We start from the raw sequence: 22,259 nt of genomic DNA on the forward strand, positions 1-22,259 counted from the left end.
GTGCGCGGCCCCTTGCGATCATATCCAATACACTACACCAAACAGAAGCGCACGCTGCTGTATCCTGCCATCTTGCATCGCATCATCATCGCACGTATCAAGAGCACTTGTGCACCCGCTTTACGTCATACGCGCACTGGGCTCGACCTCAAATGTCTAGCACTTCGCTCAAGTATTTCGCACATGTTTTGCGGAGCGCCGGGTTGTTGCTAGACGTGTGGATGGGTGAAGATGATTCAACCGGCAGACGGCAAGGACACAGAAGAGCATAGACCGGGGACCATGGTTCGTTCAGCTCGCGTTTGGTTTGGATGATGATACAGGTCTGTGGATGATGACAGGCAAATAAACGCAACACTATGGGGCCCGTGTGGTGCCGGCCAATAATAGCGAACATTAGTTTGGATCTTTTATTTGGTGGTAGGGAAAGATGGTTCACACTTGCCGGTTTAGTCCGCAGAAAATGGAAGATGTCGGTAGCAACAAAACACAATGATTTAAGACAAAAACAGGTGTAGAGTGGAGATTTAATTTATATCTCTTATAAGCTTGAATATCAATTGCCTATTCCCAAAAAAAAACCTTCATCTTCAAGAATTTACATTTAGAGACCGGGAACGACTTTACTTGGTAGGCTACAACAAGGGATCTACTTCTTTGCTGGCTGCAACGGAATTATTAGTTAAGACATTTAGCTGAAATTGAACTATCCCCACGATTTACTATATCCTTCTGTACCGTCACCAATACGTCACCTAATGCTCATTGAGCGACCAAAACTATCACCATCAAATATGATGAGTCAATGCTTACGAAACGCCGTCTTTAAATTTGGATAAACAAAGTTCCGACCCAAAACACATTTACATGATTCCCACCGTAAGCTGCGAAACGGGTTCGATTTGCATGCAAATCAGCCGCACAGCGTCCAATCTCCATATTGGGGCCCGACTTTAAGCACATTGGCATCATCATCATTATCATCATCGCCATCATCGTGCATTCACCGACCACGTGCTTGCCAAATCACGTTTTTCTCCATTCTCGTCCCGTACTGCCAGGGCTCAAAGCCTGTCTGTTCCCCTCTCCGGCCCCTTTCGGGATGATAAGTTAGCGGAGAAAAAAAACCTTCCCGTTCATTCTATGCAACCGGTTTATGATGCCATGGTAAGAAGGTGGTAGAAATACAATTTTACTACATTAAAACCACACATAAAACACAAAAAATAAGACCCACGGTGTGACCCAATCGGAACCAAAGCTTCTGCAGAGGAAGCCCAAGACCGAGCGAGATTTGAAGTTAGATTATCGGATATGTCTGTGCCGGAGATAAAGCCGGGCGGAATGGATTATGTCCAAACGAGGAGATATCGGAGGATATTTCGTGAAGGGGGACAACAACAAAAAACTTTCGCCGATCGAATTATTCAAATTAAACTTACCCGGGTCGGTGAGGGCAGATTCGCCGTGAGCAGAAAGTTGGAGAAACACAAACCCTTAAAACCTGCTTTCGGATCTTCTGGTGCAAGAAGGGACCGGGAAACGGGTTTTCGCTCCATTCCAGTGTGCTTCCCCTTCCTCTTGGGGACCCCGCCCAAAGACATCCGACGGAACTCTTCAGAGATTGGGGCATAGATTCCGCCGAGTCATGGTAGCGCTAGCATGACCGCGAATACTTGTGGAGTGAAGTTTTTGCAGCAAGTGAAACAGACCTTGGTCGGCCCCGGCTTTGGCGAGGGAGCAAGTAAGTACCCAAACCTGACCGAACGTCGCCCACCCCAGGCGGGAGATCCCCATCCACGCGGTCAAAGGAATATGCCTTCTCATCGTTTTGTTGCCGCTAACCGACGATGGAATTGGTCAAGTGGTGGGGCCGCTGGGGTAGACGTGAAGGTGAACCGGTTGAAATCATGGAGGGTTTTGATGGAGGCTTTTGCCGGCTGAGAATAACCAGGTACGGAATTACCAGGTGAAGGAAAAAAAAACGCCGGGACCGGTTTTTGATGAGTGAGTGAGACTTTTATTTTTGCATATCTCCTCTCAAGGTAGTTTATGCCGGTGCACAGGCATATGATTATTATTCATCTGTACTTCTTCTTTTTATCGATCTCCAATGACCGATTTGTTCAGGAGGTGGTCCAGGTCGTGGCTGGAGTGGGGTGAACACGTTTCGAGGAAGACGTTTCTTCTTATTCCTCTTCCAGACGATCAATAATAATCGATTCAATATGGACATGATGGTTGTTATATATTACCACCGTGGGTTTGATGAATGATACCGAGCGAGGTAAGTTATGTCGGTACGTTTCCTATCGATAAGTTTTATTAGCTGACATTAGAAACGCTGGTCGAATCAATGACCTGCGATCTCTCTCTCTCAAGGTATTCTACATCTTTTCAAAGAATAACCAAGGGACAGGTCCTATAGTCATCAACTCGTGCGACTTAAAAACGTGCCCGTGTTGTGTTCAAGTCTAGAATAGACCGTCTCTCGTAGCAGGGAATAACTATCCGACTGCTTGTTCCTGAATAAGTCTCGAAAGCCTGAATAGGCCGGTATGTCCACATAGGATGTTACGCCAAGTAGAAGAAGAACTTAGGATAATAGCGCAATTGAAGCAATAATAGGAAACGAAGTATTAATTATTCTTCAAATCATTTGGCAATTTAATAAATAACAACAAGGTTATTTGTACCAATTTTCTAATGTACCTCCAATGTCTTCAAGATTATAAAGACAATATCTCTAATAATACTCATTGTCTGTCTACCAAGGTTGGGTACAATAACCCATGAGGACAAATATTGTTTGTCCTTCAACACAGTTTATCTCGCAATAGTACCATCGCCTACTTCAGATCTCATTCAAAATGACTACTCAATGACCTCTAAGAGTTGTCGCAATAATGATAACCCAAGCCAACAATAAAGAGCGATCTAATTTCCTTGTGACCGACAAAAATCACCTCTACAGAATGTTCAGAACACATCCTAAAACCTTGTCCCACCATGCGGACGAGTGTGGTGGCGCTAAAAGTGATGGTACGTGAGTCATTGCAGCTCTTCTTGCCCCTACTTGTCCACCACCATACGCGTTCAAAAATAAACTCAACATGACGAAAAAACTGAACACACAAGCGCGGAGCGTAGTCTCGTGCCGTTCACACTTGTTGAATTTCCAGAAATACTTTCGCCCCCGAGGACAACAAGCGAACCGGCTTCTACAACACCTATCAACGGCTCGGGAAAGGATGATACTGGGGGTACGTGATTGGGATTGCTGCGTGTTCCCGCTAGATGCGCATGATGAAGATATCTGTGTGCGGTTATGGTGCAGAAAAGAGAGAGAGAGAGAGAGAGAGAGAGAGAGAGAGAGAGAGAGAGAGAGAGCGCGTGCGGGGGATACTGTCACATTACTTCGAATACTAGGGAAGATGGTTCATAACGTTGACCACCCGTGTCCCGTGTCGTGTGTTGATAAACAGGTCCCCAACGCCGGTTTGTCTCGCAAGGTAAAGCGGTTTACTCTTGGGGGTCTTAAGGTAAGTCACCCTCAGCGCAAGCGAAGAACGCAGAACAGAACATCGTGTCGGACACACTAGTAGCCGACGTATGGCACGTATTCACTCTAGCGCTGCCCCTCTAGGGGAAAGTGAGAAAACATACCCGTCCGCCGGGGGGAAAAGTGCGCCGAGGGGAAAGCAAAAACTGCCGCGCCTGTTCACCGCCTTCCTTTATGGCTGTTGCTATTTAAAAATATTTTCAAAAACACTGTGCAGACCTCAGCACTCTTTGTGGACAACCTTTCGGGGCGACCTTTTCGTGGATGGAGCGTGTAGGTTGTTTCTTAAACGGTGCAGAGTCGGCTGTTTCATGGATTGTGTATGTGTGTGTTTTTTTTTTAATGCACACCAGTTACTCACATTGGGTGTCAGCTTGTATTAGAGTTTCTTCGAACTGCGAAGAATTAATGATACACACTGCATGGCACTGATCTTATATTAATACTTAATGTCTTTAACACCTCCAACTTCCTGAACGGAAGTGGTCACGACTCACGTGTTGAAATTATCGATACATTAATTGTCTGAAGCAAAACACAACACCAGCTATCACTCTTCTCTGCGTTCCACTGGCTCAAAACAAACAAAATGAAATACAATTTTCGCTTCCGAGCGCGACTACCGTTCTGCTGACACACTGCACTTACTACAGCCAAACGTCTGCCGAAGACGACGTTCGACAAATGACTACCGTAACCGGGGTTCAGCGGTACCGTTGGCCGAACACCGTCCAAGGGTGTCCAAGTTTTTCATGTTTTCCCAGGTTTTTTTTTGTTGTTGTTGCTCCTCAACCATGGGAGCGCTTACGGTGGCAGAAAAAGGCGGTCCGTTTCGTGTCATCATCGTTCACAAAAAGACATTTGTAAATTAACAGCACTCCTCTTCGTCGATGTTGTGGTCCGACCACGGACCATTCGTACCGGTTTGGATGGGGTGTGAGAATGTATTGCAGAGCAAATGTAAACAACGATGTGATCGAAAACATTGCTCAATATAAGGAAGTGAGGGGAAATTGAGATCCAAACGGAATATCTCGATATAGCTGAAGCGCCATCGTATTAGAAGCTGATAGGAAACAAACTGGTACCAATGATTCTGTGTCACTGGGACACTTAAGCAGGTCAGCAAACAGTTTTCCCGCTAAATCCCCGCCATCCATTAGCGACTAATGCGCACTCCAATATCTCTCCAAAGCGTACTTCAAACGTGACCACTAAACTCCAGAACCGCACAATGTCACGCCATACTGTGGCACAGGCAACTGCCAAACTGGAGCACCTTCTCTTGCGAAAGCGCGTACGTGGTATGAAATTTATTGCATCAACATTAGCCAACTATCGGCAAAAGCTGTGTCTGCTCTAGCAGTGTGCTGTAGCGCAGTAGCTCCGAGATTCTGCTTACGGTTCGGGATGAAGGTGCAGCAGTTAGGCAACATTGTCGATCCGCGCGCACTCCCGTAACTGGGTCAATGGGAAATTTCGTAAGGATTTCCTATCCCCGGTGCGGCAGAATGCTCTTGACCCGCGTGCGCCAATAAACCATCGATTCTGGTGCGCTACGCCACAACATGCGAAGCAAAAGGTCACCACTCCTCCAGCTGGGACCAACCAATGGGAAGCGCATGAATCTTTGCAAAGGTTACGCATGAGAGCTGTTTACCCACCGGGGGGTGGTTAACGGATCGAATTTTGACTCACTTCGTTCAACAAATTGTACCGCGTAAACACAAACAGAGAGTTAGCGGTGCGGGGGAGCTATCCAGGGAGGGTCGTACCCGGGGTAGTGATGAAAGATTGCCCCCTGTAGAACGTACACCGGCTGTTGTGTCCTTTCTGGTCGTTATGTGCGTAGCTTCTCGTTATTGATTGTAAAATTTCCACGCAACACGAAGCCAGAACGTGACTATTCCGGTGGAATGTACGGCATAAAGTTCAGGGATGGGCGAAGTATTGGTTTCGTCCACCGCTTCCTTAAACAATTTTGCTGCACAAGAGCGAACGATGCTGTACCAAAAAGTACAACAGATCTATTAGGGTATTGTTTTTCCCTGAACCTCATAAACTCATTCACACACTTCCTGGCACGGTTTGCGTTTCGCTATTGGTAAAAGATCAGACGGCAACAAACCAGTTGTGACCAGTGTTCTTCTCATACAAACCGTAAAAACAAGAAAAAAACTCGACCCTTTTCGGATAGAGATGCGGAAGATGGCACGAATGTTTACGGTACATTCGCATCGTGACCTTCAAAAAGGGAACGCTTCCGTCCCGCGTTACCACATCGCACCAGTATAATAACTGCCCGGTAGCGTTAGTGTGGCATGTTTGTGGTGTGTTATCAGTAGCGGAATATCGCCTCCCGCACTGCCTCATAGCATATAGTTTCGGCACCTAAACGCCCAACCAGACCGGAGTCAAATAAATCCACAAAAACACGGGGTGGAGGGGACACAGTCTGTGATCGATAGTTTGGGCGCGTGCTGGTAAACACGTAAAGCACCGACGACTCAACAAACCGCTCTTCCCGGTTTGGGTTGGCCTGGATGACCTTCGAGCAAACCGAACGCAACACAGTTTGTGCTGGAATATTTCGGCAAGCCGACTTCCTCCGGGAGTCATCCACCCTCCCTCACCACGGTGATGGTGGTGATTGCGTAGCGGATTTTCAGCATAAGAAATTGACAGCATTATATTAACCGTGTTCAGGAAGCGTGTGTCAAGCATTTGGTTGCTCTCCAGTAAACTCCCACCATGAGTGAAGCCCTTCCATAAGCCCGGACACGGTTAAATGGCTGCAAAGGTGTAAGCTGGTTAAGGGGAACCTAAGGTTGAGCGCATTTCGTACCGTTCGTGTTGTTCTAGCAACGCATTTAGGGCGCATTTATACCATTACGCTCCGGTTGCAAATTGCTCAGCTTGGCGTTATGTAACGCGGGGAGCACCCCACGTGTGTGGTGCTTTGTCGCAGAGATTATAGATGTTTTATGCATATATTCCCCCGAGAGCGTGTGCTACCACCGCTAAGAAGAGGCACTTCCGAACAGAGTCATTTGGCGGTTTCCCATAATCGCATTCGAACGGATGATCGGTGTTACGGTCGTCGGAGTTAGTCGTATAAGGATCATAATTCATGGTGATTTCACAAGAAAACTGAAGATTTTGAACTGAAGAAATTACTGAAGAAACTGAAGAATTTACAAGCTTGTAGAATAACACAAGGATCTCTTAAAGTAAAGAATCAGATTAGGTTTTATTTTTATTTGTTTAGATTCGAGAGCATCCAATCTAGTTTTTATAATAGTAATCTGAGAAGGCTAGATAGAATCTGCTATTGTAACTAAACTTAGAGCACGAACTAATGCGACGGTGATGAAAGGAACTGCGAGACATAATCATTTTTGCAAAAAGTATCAATGGATCACTTGTAGTGGCTTTAGTGCATATAAAATCAAATAAACTCAGTCCATAGTAAGCTACAAAAGGCTCTAAATTTTACAGTTACACATGATTAAGTCCCATCATGTCTGTATCAAACACAAAACAAAGCTACTATAAAAGAATTAAAAAATCTATAATTTCTTCAAACAATTCTGCAATCTCTAGACAAGTGATGGATAAAGTTGGCAAAAATCTAGAGTCGACTACGATCCGACTCCGATACATCCGGAATCGACTCCGAAAGGTAAGTCCGCGCTGCAATATGCGGAGTCGTTCGGAATCGTCCGGAATCGTCCAGAATCGCCCGGAGTCGCCCGAAGTCGGAGTCGTTCGGAGTCGTCAGAGTCGTTCGGAGTCATCAGAGTCGTTCAGAGTCATCCGGAGTTGTCCGGAGTCGTCCGGAGTAGAACGACTCTGAACGACTCGGAATGACTCCGAACAGCTCCGACTCCGAACGACTCCGAACGACTCCGGACGACTCCGACTCCGGACGGATCTAGTGGTTCCATTTTACCGGAGTCGGAATCGAACTAACAATAGTCGGAGTCGGATCGGAGTCGTGGGTGCGCTCCATACAGCACATCACTACTCTAGACAGAGTTGACTTCATATCATAGAGGTGAATGAGGAGTAGTACCGAGAATCAAGCTTCATGATCAGAGGCAGTAGGCAGTAAAAGTATGGCTAAAAATCAATGTCCGAAACATAATTTATCCTCAAAAACATTTTACTGTATACGTTGTATTATGTTTCCAGAACATTAAAAAAACGCAGTACTGAAGGCGTCAACATTAGAGTCAAGGAAGCAGAATAATTAATTTTAAAGATCAAAGAAATTCACTAAAGAACGATGTTGAGCTAACAACTACCAAAAACTAGTAAATGATCATACTTCAGAAAAAAAATCATAACCAGCAAAATCTTATATAACAAGCTACACAATGTGCGTTCTTCAAAATATTATTTAAATCATTTTTTTATATAGAATTGATAATGAGAACCATTACCAAAAAAGATGTATTTTAAAAATATTTGTCACAAAAACTGTAGAAATTGGTAATTAAAATACCGAATTAATAAATTAATAGTATATTCTGTCACAAACACGAAAGCTTTGATGAAATATTTAATTTCTAACGTTTTCAAATTAATACCAAAAATATTCATTTTGTTCTAGCAATGTTCTGGATTCAATATTTTTGCTTACTAAGATAGCTCTTTTCGAGTGTATACTTTAGCTTAGCCCAAACTTCTTCAATAGTGCGAGCTAAATCCAAAGACCATCAATTCCTATCCAGCAGCTTTATATTTTACACACTCAGAGAGATGCAGTCTTAGTTGAATCGGTCACTTTTACCCAACACGCAGCTTAGGTGCAGTTGAACGAACTGAACCTCGTACGTCACAAACAGTGGATGTTCTAGCCAGTGTATAAACATTGCTGGCGAAAAAAAAGTAAACAAATTCATTGACAAAATCACGACCGATGACTAATGGTACTATTTCGTAGAGTGAAAACCTTGAAACCAAACGATGTCCCGTACCATCTTCAAAGACCCATTAAATCTCATTGACGTAGAACAGGCCCACTTGTCCAATGCTGTCCAAAAACTGTGCCATAAAACACACACACAAATACACTCTTTTTTTCGAAACGTTTGATGGGCTAATTTTTCCACATGACAGTTGCAGTTGGAAGATGGCCAAACTGTCTACAGTCGTCTTCGAATCGGTATACCCCCAACTGCGCGAAGCGTATTGATAAGCTTCCGGTAGGTCTTAGCGGAATCGGCACTATGATGCTCAGCAACTTACAATCGAAGCCAATAGGGAGGAATTGCCCCGAAAAGTAAAACATCAATCGGCACAAGCCGTGGGGTTTGCAGGCAGCGTTGGTCAGCTTGCAAGTTGTCGCCGTGCCGTCGGAAAAATTTAGTCAACACCTGATTTATGGCACCGCCACGCCAAACCTGCCTCCTGCTGGGCAGAGCAAAAAGGGAACCCCTCCCAAATGGGAAAGGACACATCCGGGCCACGCTCCTTGGAGAGCCGCCAACGGTTGAGCGCGGCTGGCGCGTGTGGGCGAGTTTAGTGGCGAGCACCAAGAGCCGGGGCAGGGGGGTGGCCCAACAAACAAAGCCAGCGACTAAAGGTGTTTCGCAGCTTTGGAAGTGCGTTTCGGGCACCGAAAATAAACTACGATGTGGGGAGAATTGGATCTTCAGTCGTGACAGTAGGCAGAATGAAAGTGTCGTAGGAAAGCGAAGATGCGATTCAGTATCATCATCATCATTCGGACAGAGTGGGTCGACATGAATTAATACCCGGCCGATGTGACGTGCGAGCGAGAAACATCAGTACATAATTCATATGCCATCTTTTGAGGGATCAAACGCGCGAATTGGACGCGAGGGTTTCGAGATCAAGGACGGGAGACCTCCCTCATGACATACCCTACCTTGTCACTGGAAAATGTTCTGTGCATCTGTTTCCCATTGCCGGGTGAAGCTTATGCTAATATCGTCCAAAAATATGTTTGCTGTACCTTGTCGGTTTACCTTTTATTTTTCTTCCCCAAGTGACGATTGTTTGGCTTTTTCGCACACCCAACCTGGCAAACAAGATGAGGAAAAAACTAATGACTAAAATACGAACCAGCTGCACGTTTCATGGAGAGTGTTTATTTTTGGACAACAAAGTACAACGACGGGAAGTATATTAATAAAAAAAAGGATCGCTTTGCTCCCGGTTTGCTGCTAGCACATGTGGAATATATTAATAAAAACCGAACAAACAGGATCAGTTTCCTCCCACTTTTCCAAGGCACACACATGTGTGCTGCTTTGCATCGTCAAAACAAACCAAAAAAATAAAACTCGCGTCCCTTTGCGCTCAGGGTGTGCCGTTTATTCGCACACAAACAGGGCGCATGATTAATAACGCTTGAGTTGGGCAAAAATTAGAACAGTCGCGTGTGTGTTAGATTTTTTTTTTCTAGCCGAGGATCAAAGGTCCAGCCGAGAGAGTGTGATTTGCGTCGAATCAAAGGTGATCAGGATCGCGGAACCGCAGACAAAAAGAGCCAGAAACTCCAAACACAATCAATTACGTACCGATTGATTACGGTCGTGTAAATCATTTTAATGGAGCTCCTGTGCTAGGCGAAAGCCAAAACATGCTCCAACCATCAACACGAAGCGGTTGGTGCCGTGATTGTCAAGGTTAGGTTAGTATTTATGCTATCGCGCACGGGAAGCTATGCAGGCATAAATTACAGCACCGTGGCAGGTGTGTTGACGGTGAGAAAAATACGGTAAGGCTCTTAATGGACGACGGCACACGGCAAGTGGCTTAGCTGTCAGCGCAGGGGAATGAATCATGTTAAAATGTCTTTTGCTTTAAATTAATGGAGATTATTTTGAGTCTAGACTGAACAAGGGCTTTGCTACTAGGTCTCTAAATCCGACTCAGGTAGTCACAGATAACAATAGCGAAATACAATGTTGTCAATTAATTTTAATGAAATTATTGATATATTTCAATGTTCTATAACACTCTTTAATACGTCTCAATTTTAGTTCCTTTTAACTAAAAAATAATAATTAATAATTTACATTATATGATTTCTACAACTGAAATTCTAATTTCTGCACTGCTCATTTATTGTCGGGGATAGATCAGCGAACAGTATGGTAACAGAATCATGTACCGGATAGGCACATGCAACAGGACCAATTTCAGGACCGGTATGGGTTTAAGATAAGGTTCAGAACCAATATGGATTCGGCAAATTTCCTGAATCGGTAGGGAACCAGCAGCTAATGTAAGAGTTATGAGTTCCAAGAGTGGTATGAGTCCTGTTTTAGTTCAACTCTTGGTATGAACTCATACCAGTATTGAACCTACACAGGACTCAGTTCATGTTTATGAAAAGTTATGAATACTGTATCCGCTCTAGGACCAGTATGAGTAAAGGATTCAGTTTCAGAATCAGTATGAGTTCAGTATTCCAATTCCTGTAATGGATCAGAGTTAGTTTCTCTTTATAAGCCCCTTAGATTTAAAGGACATCAAAGAAAAGCGTTGCGTGTATCGACCAACTAACCAATTCAATTTAAAAACAAACTTTTTTAATTGCTTACAAAGCATTAAGCTACCCAACTAACAAAATCGACATGCTTTCTCATTCTACCCAATAGATCAGTAAACGTGAGAGAGCGAGAAAGCATGTCGATTTTGTCGCTTGGATAAGCTTCATAATCATTAGTAGTCTATGTAGTAGTAGTCAGAATTCCACCTCGTGCGGCTTAACAATATGCCTGCTAGTCAGAATCCCACCTCGTACGACTTAACAATATGCCTGCTACGGGAAATAAAAAAGTCTATGAAAGCCAAGTCCACTAGTGGGGCCCTTCACGATTCTAGTCAGCTTTTTGTATGAAGTTTGACAGTTGGAGGCTGAAATCATGTAAACACTCCATACAAAACCACACACAAAACTAACCTGCAATTTTCAGTCTAGATTATTTTAGCCTCAAAGCATGAACTAGATTCGAGTACCTGATCGAAAAAATGGCAAAACAAGATGGTGTTTACATTTATCCCAAGGTGCATTAAAGAGATCTGGTGAATCCAGAATCAAAGTGTATGTAGTCCAGGTGGTCTCATAGCATTTTTTCATAACCAATTTTGAGCATCACTTTTTGACAGAACGAGTGAAAACTTTTGCTCCAACGAGCTTTCTGGAGGCTTGACGAATACTCAAAACACTCTTAAAATCTTCATTCAAAAACAGAAGTGATAAAAATCAGCCTTCTACATTCATACACCTTAGGATAAGCCCACCTGTATATTATACTCACTTAGATAGCTGCACGAAAACTGCTATACAATGCAAACAGCTAACAGCCTGAAATTTCAGCCTACGATCATAAAACGGAAAGGACCCCAGTGTTAGTTTTAATGAATCTCTCGCTGTGATTCATTCATATGAATCTTCACCGATGAATCTTCGAATATCGAATCGATTCTCCAAAAATGCACGAATCTCTTACGATTCATGAACTTGGATAGGTTGTAGATGCCAAGAAGTCTCGAAAGCATGACCACGTAGGTTGTTGCGCCAAGAAGTAGTATAATAAGAAGCTCATGATCTATGATTCTTTGGAGATTTATGAATCCCTAGAGATTTGTGAATCCTTCGAGATATATGAATCTTTCGATTTTCATGATTTTTTGAGATTCATTAATTTTTGTAACCGAAATTCAGATTCATTGAATAAATTCAAAGACTCATTCTGATTCATGAATCTGAAACAAATTTACCCAACACTCTACTAGTAGTACAAGCAGGCCTTGTAAGTCAACAGTTTTTGAGACCGAGAAGAAGAAAAAGAAGTACAAAACAATGTTTCAGATGTACAAAATCGCTTCAAAATTCTTGAGCTCATTTTTTTCCATTCATATCGTTCCGTTACGTTTGAAGATGGAGGCGCCCCATTAGTCATGACAAGTTCCCGAACTTACACACAATACGATAATAGTCCTATAGTCGATCAAAAATCCTTGTTCTAGCTTCGCAAAAACGGTAACATGAAAACTAAAATCTGTTATAGAGAATACAACAATTTTAAAAACATGAAATTAGAAGAAACTTCAAAAAGATATCGAATTAGATATTAGATATTAAATATTAGATATAAAATGTTTTTTACATGATGTCAAGTATTAAGGATTTTTAAAAGGCTATCCATCCCATATTAGTAAACTTGGACTCAATAATATGCCCGTCATTGGTTCAACTACTTACATTGCTCTTCCTAAAGCTAAAATAAAAGCTTTACAACAACGGAGAAATAGATAGCGAACACCAAAATGCTACTGATATTTTCCTACCCCGACAAACAACTATTATTTGTCACCGAAAGTCAAAAACAATAGGCGTGCCCCCGTCCGCACCGCAGAATGTACGAAATGTCTGCGCGATGAAACACATTCCACAAATCATCCGCAAAATGCCACCAAAAATGTCACAACAGCTAAAATCCAAACTATTAAAATACGTTCTCCTCGTTCCGTTTGCGTGCGGCATGAAGCCCTCCGAGGGCGGGGGGAGAGAGCAGAAAGGGAAGGGAGGCACAATTCTGAGTGCACTAGAACAAATTTGCTTGCGCCTCGAGCCCGGCGGGGCACTCTCACTCCGTCAGTGTTAATCAAAGTCAAAATTGCATCCATTGCTGTCACCAGTCATTTTCTGCAAAGCGAACGCAAACGAATTGCGTCAAACGGTAAAGCTTGGGCGGCTGCTGAGCAGAATGCAGAAGGGATAGGATTAAAAAAAAACAGACACACACACACAATGCAGCCACCAGCGTAAGCGTATGTTAGCTGGCTCAACATTTCGCTACGAACCAGTGCCAGCGGCTACGGTCCACAGAACTACCACTGTTCTCATTTTTCACCATCGTCCTACTGTGCAAACGATTTCCCAGAAACCAACCGCTTCCGGGTGTAGCGCGGAGTAGTGTGTGTGTGTGTGTGCGCGGGTAGATGGTTGACACAGATGGAAGATGGCAAAGCAACTACGCACGATGGGTTGATTTATGTGCCCGTTGCAGCACACTACTGGCCGCTTGACCGTGATTTGAATAAACAATGCAGCCATCGTTTTTTTACTATTATTAGGTTCTGCCGACCGAAAACTACACTACACAACAACCCAAGTGTGCACGGCCAATGTCACAAGGCTTGGGTATAGCAAGCAAAGGGAACGAAATGGCGCAAATGGTGCTTTTTTGCAATCCATCTGCACCTTCAAAAAATGTTCTAACACACCCCGCAAAACAACAGCAAACAGATGCAATTCGACCGGTTCGGTTGACAATGATAGCACAAGAAGAATATTTAAAAACAAAAGACGGACAAATTTCAACAGCAACCGAAACTCACAGCCGAAGGGACAGGAGAACGGAGATTGCCTGCAGTTGGAAGGGATCCTCACATCTTCCTACCGATTGCGTTTGCAGTGCAACTGCAGTATGCAGCAGCCGATGGGGGGGGGGGGGGGGGAGTGAGCGAGAAAAAATAGTCTATCCCAAGCAGGTTCTCAACGATACCCCGTAGAGAGCTTATAACATGCGGGTGCAACTGTTCCTGCTGATCCACTTTTTTGGCAACCGTTCAAACGCCCCGGGGGCCAAAGTCGATGATGTGCAATAGGCCAACGAAATGTCGGCGCACAGTGAGCTCGCTCGGAGCTCCTGGATTGGTGAAGCGCAAAAATAAATAAAAGTTAAAATTTTGTGTAAATTATTCCATTAGTTCGAAACCGATGCACACTGAAGGTAAAACGTTGTAGTTCATTTTATAATCCAGAAAAAACAATATAAATATAACACAGACAGGTTGCAGCTATATAAAATTTGTTAGATTTAGGATTTAAGTAAGACTAACTTGCCAACAATACTAATTTTAGCTACGTTACGGTAGCCGTTCGGCAATTAAACTGTGAAATTTCAATGTAATGGATATAATTATTTCGAAAATCGTAAGAATCATTTAGAGCATTTGTTTTACCATCTTGGTTATCTTGGTTTCTCGTACGACGTTTGCATTGCAAGTTTACAGAATTGTGAATAATCATTTAAAAATCAAGTTCGAGATAATCTTCTTACAAAGCTAAGAAAAAACTCAACTATCTATTGATCGAATAACTGTAATAAAAAGGATTTTTTTAAGTGAATGGGAAAAAGGTCTGACAAAGCAGCTGAAAGAATCATTTCATTTTATTTCATTTTTCATTTCATTTCATTTTCAAGTATATTCAAATTGTCAGCCTGATGGTTTAACAATTCCTAAATCTAACTAATTCCTAACTTAACCTATCTTAATTTCTAATACTAAAGCGAACTTTTGAGCACATGAAAACAGATATTAGATTAAAATACAAACATAAGAACAGAAGAGTAAATAAGATTAGATATGATAGTCGGAAAAAAAGGATGAGAAAATAAAGAGGATAGGGAAGAGTATCAGGGAAAAGGATTATAAAGGATTATAAACGGGGTTGGGGAGGATCTGAGCTAGTATTAAAAGCGCGAACACACAGGAGAAGAGGCTAGTTGGAACCAAATGTGTGACGAGAAACCTTGTTTAGTGCGCTACGTGCCCTTAAATGCATGCGTCCGATGAATAGGACGCGCGCTTGGGAGCGTCTTACTTACAGGGATTCCAGACCTAGAAAATTGCAGCGAGATTCGTAGCTGGGCATAGCGGCATTGGGGCCAGCCATTCGTCGAAAAGCGTTCCTAATGAAACGCTTTTGGACCTTTTCAAATCTTAAGATCCATCCAGAACGGACTGGACCAACGACCACAGAAGCGTATGCCAATGTTGATCTAACTAAACAACAATAAAGTGACTTGAGGCAAAGTGAATCACGAAAATCTCTGTGAGTCTATATATAAGCCTCAGCGTTCTAGAAGCACTTGCGACAACCAACTCTAAATGTTCGTTAAGTGATAATTTATCATCCCAAAGGACGCCGAGATCACGTATAAGGGTGGTTCGAGACAGCACAGAATTGGAGAGCGAATATTCAAAATGAATAGGGTTGCGGTTATGACAGAAGGATTCACAATACAGAAGGACAGAAGGATCACAATAACAATAGGCAAGAAAATGGCTAACGAAGTACGAAAAGCACCTTTTTTAACGTTTGCTTTTTAAAATGGATTCTTTTCGGTTGACTGTACAAAAAAAAACTAAGCAAGATAATGTTTTTTCCATGAATATGCTTGGAAAGGTAATTATTTACTTGCACAACTAAATCTAAGACCTTACGAGCAGCCTTCCGGAAGATATCAGAAATTTTTGCCAGTGCGGACGAAGACATGCGTGCAGGCATGTTTAAAGGTTTACCTTCGATTTTTATCATTTCCTCCGAAATGTTCGTGACAAAATCAAAAGCTTTTGGATCATGTTTGTCCAGAAAATGTCGACAGCTGGGAGATGTGGGAGAGGATCGCTTACTAGGGAGTCATACTAGGGAGTGCACGCAATTTCTGCTTTCTGATATGTTTTTTAAAATGATTTCTAGGTACCATTTCACTGTTTGGCCGGTTGCATCGACCTCCCGGTCAAGCGAACGCAGGGATGTAGCGACTTCTTCACCTTCAGCTTTCTTTGGAGCCTCAAGTCGCTCAGAAACGTCGACCATTCGGAACTGGGCTGTTTTTCAATGCTCAGATTGTTGTCTAATAGTGCACGCATATTGTAGATGACGGAACAGGCTTATACGACGTTCACAAACTACCGCACCAAGTCCGTTTTAAACACTACTAGGTGTCGTTCTTTGAGCACGCCCACTTATAATCGAAGTTGCTTCACTTTTTGGAGCCATCACGCTTATAGTTCGTCAAATGGAGGTGTTAAATTTTGTCTGCTGGCTCATGAGATACTATTATTGAAAGTGTAGTTAATGTTTCGTTAGTGTGGATGAAGATAAACACATTAAAAATCGACAATTTTTGGTCATTTTTTATGAAAACCTTAGAAGTAAACGTTAGCTAGTAGCATTGCAGTATGGTGCCGTGACCAGGATATTGCTCTTTAATGTCGTAGCACGTGAAATGCTACTGTATACTAATATAAACGTTAGCTTATTTTATAATTTAGAAAGACACATGTTTACGTGGAACAAAGATTGCAAAATGTTGGCAAAATATTTCAAGCGAAAAGAATAAACATGCCGAAAGTCTTCTTTCTTTTTATGCGCAAAATAACTGAAAAAATAACCTCAAGATCAACACAATCCTATCTCTACTACGAAAAAAAAAAAGAAAAAAAAACTGGCACCGAGCCTACTAATTCAACACTTAAACCTTGATCCCATTCGTTGATAGTTGCAAGAAAATGCACCCTTTCTCACCCATTGTCCATGCGCGGCCAGCGATACCGATAGTTTCGAGCGCATTGCATCGCAAACGACGTGACGCAAAACGTGCACCACCACACCATACCATAGTGATGGCCGGATGGCGGATCAGTGATGGAGAGGAACGGGGAACAGTAGTGCAGGTCTTGGCGACGTGTCACAAGAACAATCATTGCTGCTGACTCTATTATTGAGCGTACGGCGACGTTCCCGTGCATCCCCCGTCCGTTGCGCAAGATACCGCCACCCCCCCTGATGAAATATTAACAGGTGCTAATGCTGACCTTCGGGGTGGGGCCCCGGGCTGTTGAAATTTATTATTAATTTGTGAATGCCGCAAAGCAGCGAGGCAAAATGCATTTGCGAAACGTTTGTTAGTATTTTTCTTCTCTTTTCTTTCTCTTTATTGCAGGCAAAATCCAAAAGCGAACACGTAACATTTACGAGACCGTCTTTATAGCTAATATAATGTCCAGTCGGAAATTTGAACTTGAAAAAGGTTTTCACTTTACATTCCCCCACCGGTTAGATGATTATCAGCAAGCATCACACCACCACCAACCCAACATCAAACGAAACAGAGTATTTTTTTTTTTTACAACGAAAATAAAATGGAATTTTTACTCCACCGCAACCATATCGATTCCATTTGTTAAAAATAAAAAAGATAAAAAACAATAACATAACTAAAACAAACGATTCCAGAGGGGAAAAAATGCCAATCCAACTGTTTTACGAGATTTTTACACCTTCTCCTTCCCAATTTTGGCCGGTGGCGTAAAGTACCTTGCGCCTCCATTGCGCATTCCGGTCCGGGCCGAGGGAATGTTTTTTCAATTCCGGCTTTTATTGCTGCTTCTTATTCTCCACAATCGCGCACCGTTTGTCGGGCACCATAAATCAGGTGGTTTAATAGCCGGCAGTGGGACGGACCGGCATGAAAGCATGACGACCCTGCACACTCAACGCGCATCATTTGGCAGCGTGTCTTCGCCACAGCTTCTACACCCGGCATTCTATACCCGCCCGGGGCAGCAGCTCGGTACCGGGGGGGACGGCTAAAATAAAAACACAAATTTACGACCACACGAAGCTGATCGACGAGCCGCCAATTAATCATTTTAAGTTTGCGGTTCGCCAAAAACTACACCGGCATCTTCATTCCAGCCAGCGAACAAACCCACCACGACCTACTATATTCACGCCTACCTTCCCTCAATGTGTCATCGTTGGTTCGCACCTTTCTTTTATTGGTGGTAGTAGTGCGCCACGAATGAACATTCCGATATGAATTTAATATACTCTGTTCAGTTGCGATGCCCGACCCCCGACCTGGGTGTGAAAATGCTGGAATACAGCGAAGTAATTGCGTGTGTGCCAAATCTTCTGTAGCTGGCGCACCAGCAGCGACGATGATGCAGCGAGATTAATCAAAACAGCACGCGTTCGGCACACAGTACACGTGCCCGGTTTTACACGCGCGCGCAATAACCCGCTCGACACAGTGGGTTTTAGAGGTACACATTTACATCGGCGAGAAAAAATGAAGTGCTATTACAGTGGAATGTATATTTTTTTAAATGTATCTTTCGTTATGATTAAGGGATTAATATGAGGACGATTGGTTCAAAGGCCATCTGTTTGGGTTTGGATGTTTTTAGGGAGCTTGAAGCCAAATGATTCTTTATGAAGATGTTTTGGGAACACTGAAATCATTTAAAAATCGAAAGAATAATTAGCGTATAGATTCGAATGTTTAGCAACTAAAGATTGTTTATTTACACATTACTTTGACTTGACTTTCCGAGTCAATTTCCAATGTGTACAACATGTTTCATTGATTGCGAGATGTTTTCCAACAGCTGTCAAATGTTGTAATTGCATCACAATAATGTATCAGTTCTTCTACATGATTTTCAACATTTCGCAAGCTGGATTGTGCTTGACAGTTCTTTATGATGTGTTGAAAATCATGTGTAAGAACGGAAATTTTATTTTCATGCAAATACACCATTTTGATATGTGTTGAAAAACATCTAGGAGGAGATGAATGTGGGATGCGGACATTCGAAAGTGACTTGGAAAACCCTGCAAGACCCACGTATGCTAAATTCCAACATCATCCAGGTGATTAAATGGAACAAAGGTTTATAAAATCGCCTTGAAGGAGAAATTTCTCAATTCTTTTTCTATGCGGCGCAGTGATATTACTGGTCAAAATATTATTGGATATCATCTGATCTGCAAGATGTTAATACACACCAATCTGACATTTTATTTCCAACACAATCATTTGTAAATTCTTCAGCATGATTTTCAACATGACTCAAGCTGAATTGAGTTTGACAATTCTTTGTGATTTGTTGAAAATCATGTGTAAGTATTGAATATTTATTATGAATCAAATATACCATTCGATAGCTGTTGAAAATCATCTCGAAGGTGGCGAAAACTGGATTTGCAGAGTTAATGAGTTAAAATTGTTCATTAACTGTTGTGAGATGTTTTTCAACGACTGTTAAATGTTGCATTTGGGTCAAATTACTATTTCAGTTCTTCCACATGATTTTCAACGCGTATCAAGCTGGATTGAGTTTGACAGTTCTTTGTGGTGTGCTGAAAATCATGTGTTGATACTGAAATTTCATTTTGAAACAAATAATCCATTTGACAGCTGTTGAAAAACATCTTGGATGCGGTGAATAACAATGTGCAAATTGGAATTCGACTTGTAAAACCATGTATTTATTGCCTGCACGATGCTCTTCAACAGCTATCACATATTGTATTGACTTCACAATACAATTTCAGCCTTTTCGCTTGATTTTCAACACATCAATTAAGCTCAAGGCGTGCTGAAAATCATGTGGATGAATTGATAAAAAAAATTGTGATACAAATAACACATTTGAAAGCTGTTGAAAAACATCTCACAATCAATGAAAAATGCTGTTGACATTGGAAATTGACCCGGAAACCCATTATTGCAATGGAACATGGTGTTTTGAGAATAATTAATGAAACATTTACATATTTACGTTACGCACTGTAGGAGCAAAATCCTGTTCTTAAATTATTTACACGTTTTATCGTGTAATGGTGAAGTTTAGTAGGATTTTACAATTTATCTAAGAAAATTAATAGCCTCTCACATTCGCATTCCACGCTCGTTACCTAACGCACGCCGTTTTGAACAACCAGGCAACAATTTTCATACACTCACAGCCGGGCCAGACCATGCCCTGCAGGCAGATAATTTGCTACAAAAACGGTTTCATCTAAATAAACCGACCGGCCATGATAGATTATTCAAAAACAATACCCGACGCAGCATCGCGAGCATTTCAGCGAGCGTTTCACCTGTACGCTCTAGTTGTAGCATTTAATTTCTCCGCCACCCCTTCCTCACCCTTTCGGCTGCATGATTTACCGGCTGCATTATGCAAATGACCATCAACCAGGGGCTGCACACGATCTGCCAGCCAGCGGGAGCTCCACGCTTCGCAAACCAAAACACCCCTTTAATGAACGTGCTACAGAAACACAAACTGTAGTGCTGTCCGAGCGCCTAATGCACAATCCACAACGCAGAGTGAAATATTGTACCAACACGGCAAAGGCCAGGGCATGAAGACGTTTTGTCTATTTGTCTGTGCGGCATACCTTAGGGCACAAACAAAAAATTGCGCTGCTGCAGGAGAAGGACGAGAGTAGCATTTTTTGGCTTTGGCACTGCAAGGCAAACGCGCACACAAATTATTACACTTAATATGCTCCCCACACACTACTGCCGAATGCCGAATAATCCACCCGCAAGTGGGCTTTAAATTGAAATAATTGCCCTCCCCTCTGGCACAGTGAATATTGCACATACCGACGCCTGTTTGGGAAATTGCTGTCACTCGCTGTTTGCTTCGGCGGAGTATTTAAACTACAGTTACGGCGGGAGGAAGCGGCAAACGTAGCGTTGTTAACTGAATTAAGCTTGCGCTAGAGTGGGGGGCTTAATTAAGTTTGGAAGCGCAAAAGCGATATACCTATGTGCTGCTGCCGATGCGGATGCAGGTGCACCAGGAGACACCAGGATTTGATTACAAGCCACACTTTTAATCTGATGATGGTTTGTTGCAATGTGCAGAAGGACAGGAGCAGTGCTGCAAAATGTCACTGTCGATGTCATAAAAAAAAAAATCTGACTGAGACAAAATCCATATCAGCGTCACGTACTCAATTGTGATAATCAGAGGTGATACTCAGAACGGTTGGTGTGACTAATACATGCTCATGGCATGTTTGCGACCATCGCTTGGTCAGTGACTATGTCACGACTTTTTTTTTTTGCTGTGATCAGTTTTGCAAAATGTCACTGACATAGTCATAACAAATTCCGGCTGAAACAAAACAATGTCAGCGTCACTAGCTCTACTGTGATGATCAGAGGTGAGCCTCAAACAGTTGGTGCGACTATCACATGCTTGGTGACATTGTGTGCAACCAACTCTTGGTCAATCACTTGGTCGCGACATTTTCAATCGGTGATCATCGCGATGGTCATGGGAGATAGGCGGTGCGTGCGAGTGGTTCCAAGAAACAAAATAAGCATATTTTCTCGCTCTGCTTAATCCGAACGATAAACAAAACAGATAGAGGGAGAAATAATGCTCATTTTGTTGTTAGAGCCCACGCGCCAAGTATATTCCAGGAATGTCGTCATTATCGCCGACAAAAAATATCGTGACAAAGTGAGTGACCAAGAGTAGGGTTCCAATCAAAATGTCACCAAGCATGTGATTGATCCTCCAACTGCTTGAGTTTCATCACTGATCATCTCAGTTGTGTGCGTGAGCTGATTTGAGCATTGTTTCAGTCATGAGTGTTGGTGACTGAAACAGTGGCATTTGGCAGCACTGTTCACAGCCAGAAAAAAATCATGGTTATGCTTGCGCCGGCATTCAGCTAAGCTGGTCAGTCAGAGTTTCCGTTTGACTCAAGCACTCACATGCCGTTTTGCGCATGTCATGACGCACTTTCATTGAGTATCAGCAATGATCATTATGCTACCATGGATATGTTCATTGTTTTCGTTGGTGAAAATCTCGTGATGCTCATGACATTTTGCAGCACTGGACAGGTGTGTTTGAAGCTACAAATACAATTTATAAAATGTCACCAATGAACGATGCTAAAACTGCTGTAATGAATGCATACAAATGTTCCTTTTCTTTTGGTTTGAAATCAAATTTAAATAAACCACAACCAACAAACTGTCCTTTAGGAAGTAAAAAAAAAAAAAAGAAAGCAAATTCCATTACAAGCTTCTGTTTT

General features: G+C 42.6%; 1 protein-coding gene across 2 annotated transcripts in view; it reads right to left on the reverse strand.

Annotated features, from left to right (window-relative positions):
* Positions 1-22,259, reverse strand: part of LOC1278306 (oxidative stress-induced growth inhibitor 2) — a 50,135-nt gene that overhangs the window by 21,577 nt on the left and 6,299 nt on the right. Inside the window, exon 1 of one of the 2 annotated variants that reach the window (XM_061661399.1) lies at positions 3,924-4,248. The exons of the other annotated variant lie outside the window; for it this stretch is intronic. The gene's annotated coding sequence lies outside the window, so the exon portion shown is untranslated. Of the gene's footprint in view, positions 1-3,923; positions 4,249-22,259 lie in introns of those variants that run through there. 2 annotated transcript variants of the gene reach the window in all.

This window comes from Anopheles gambiae, chromosome 3 (genome assembly GCF_943734735.2).
Source record: "Anopheles gambiae chromosome 3, idAnoGambNW_F1_1, whole genome shotgun sequence".
NCBI lineage: Eukaryota > Metazoa > Arthropoda > Insecta > Diptera > Culicidae > Anopheles > Anopheles gambiae.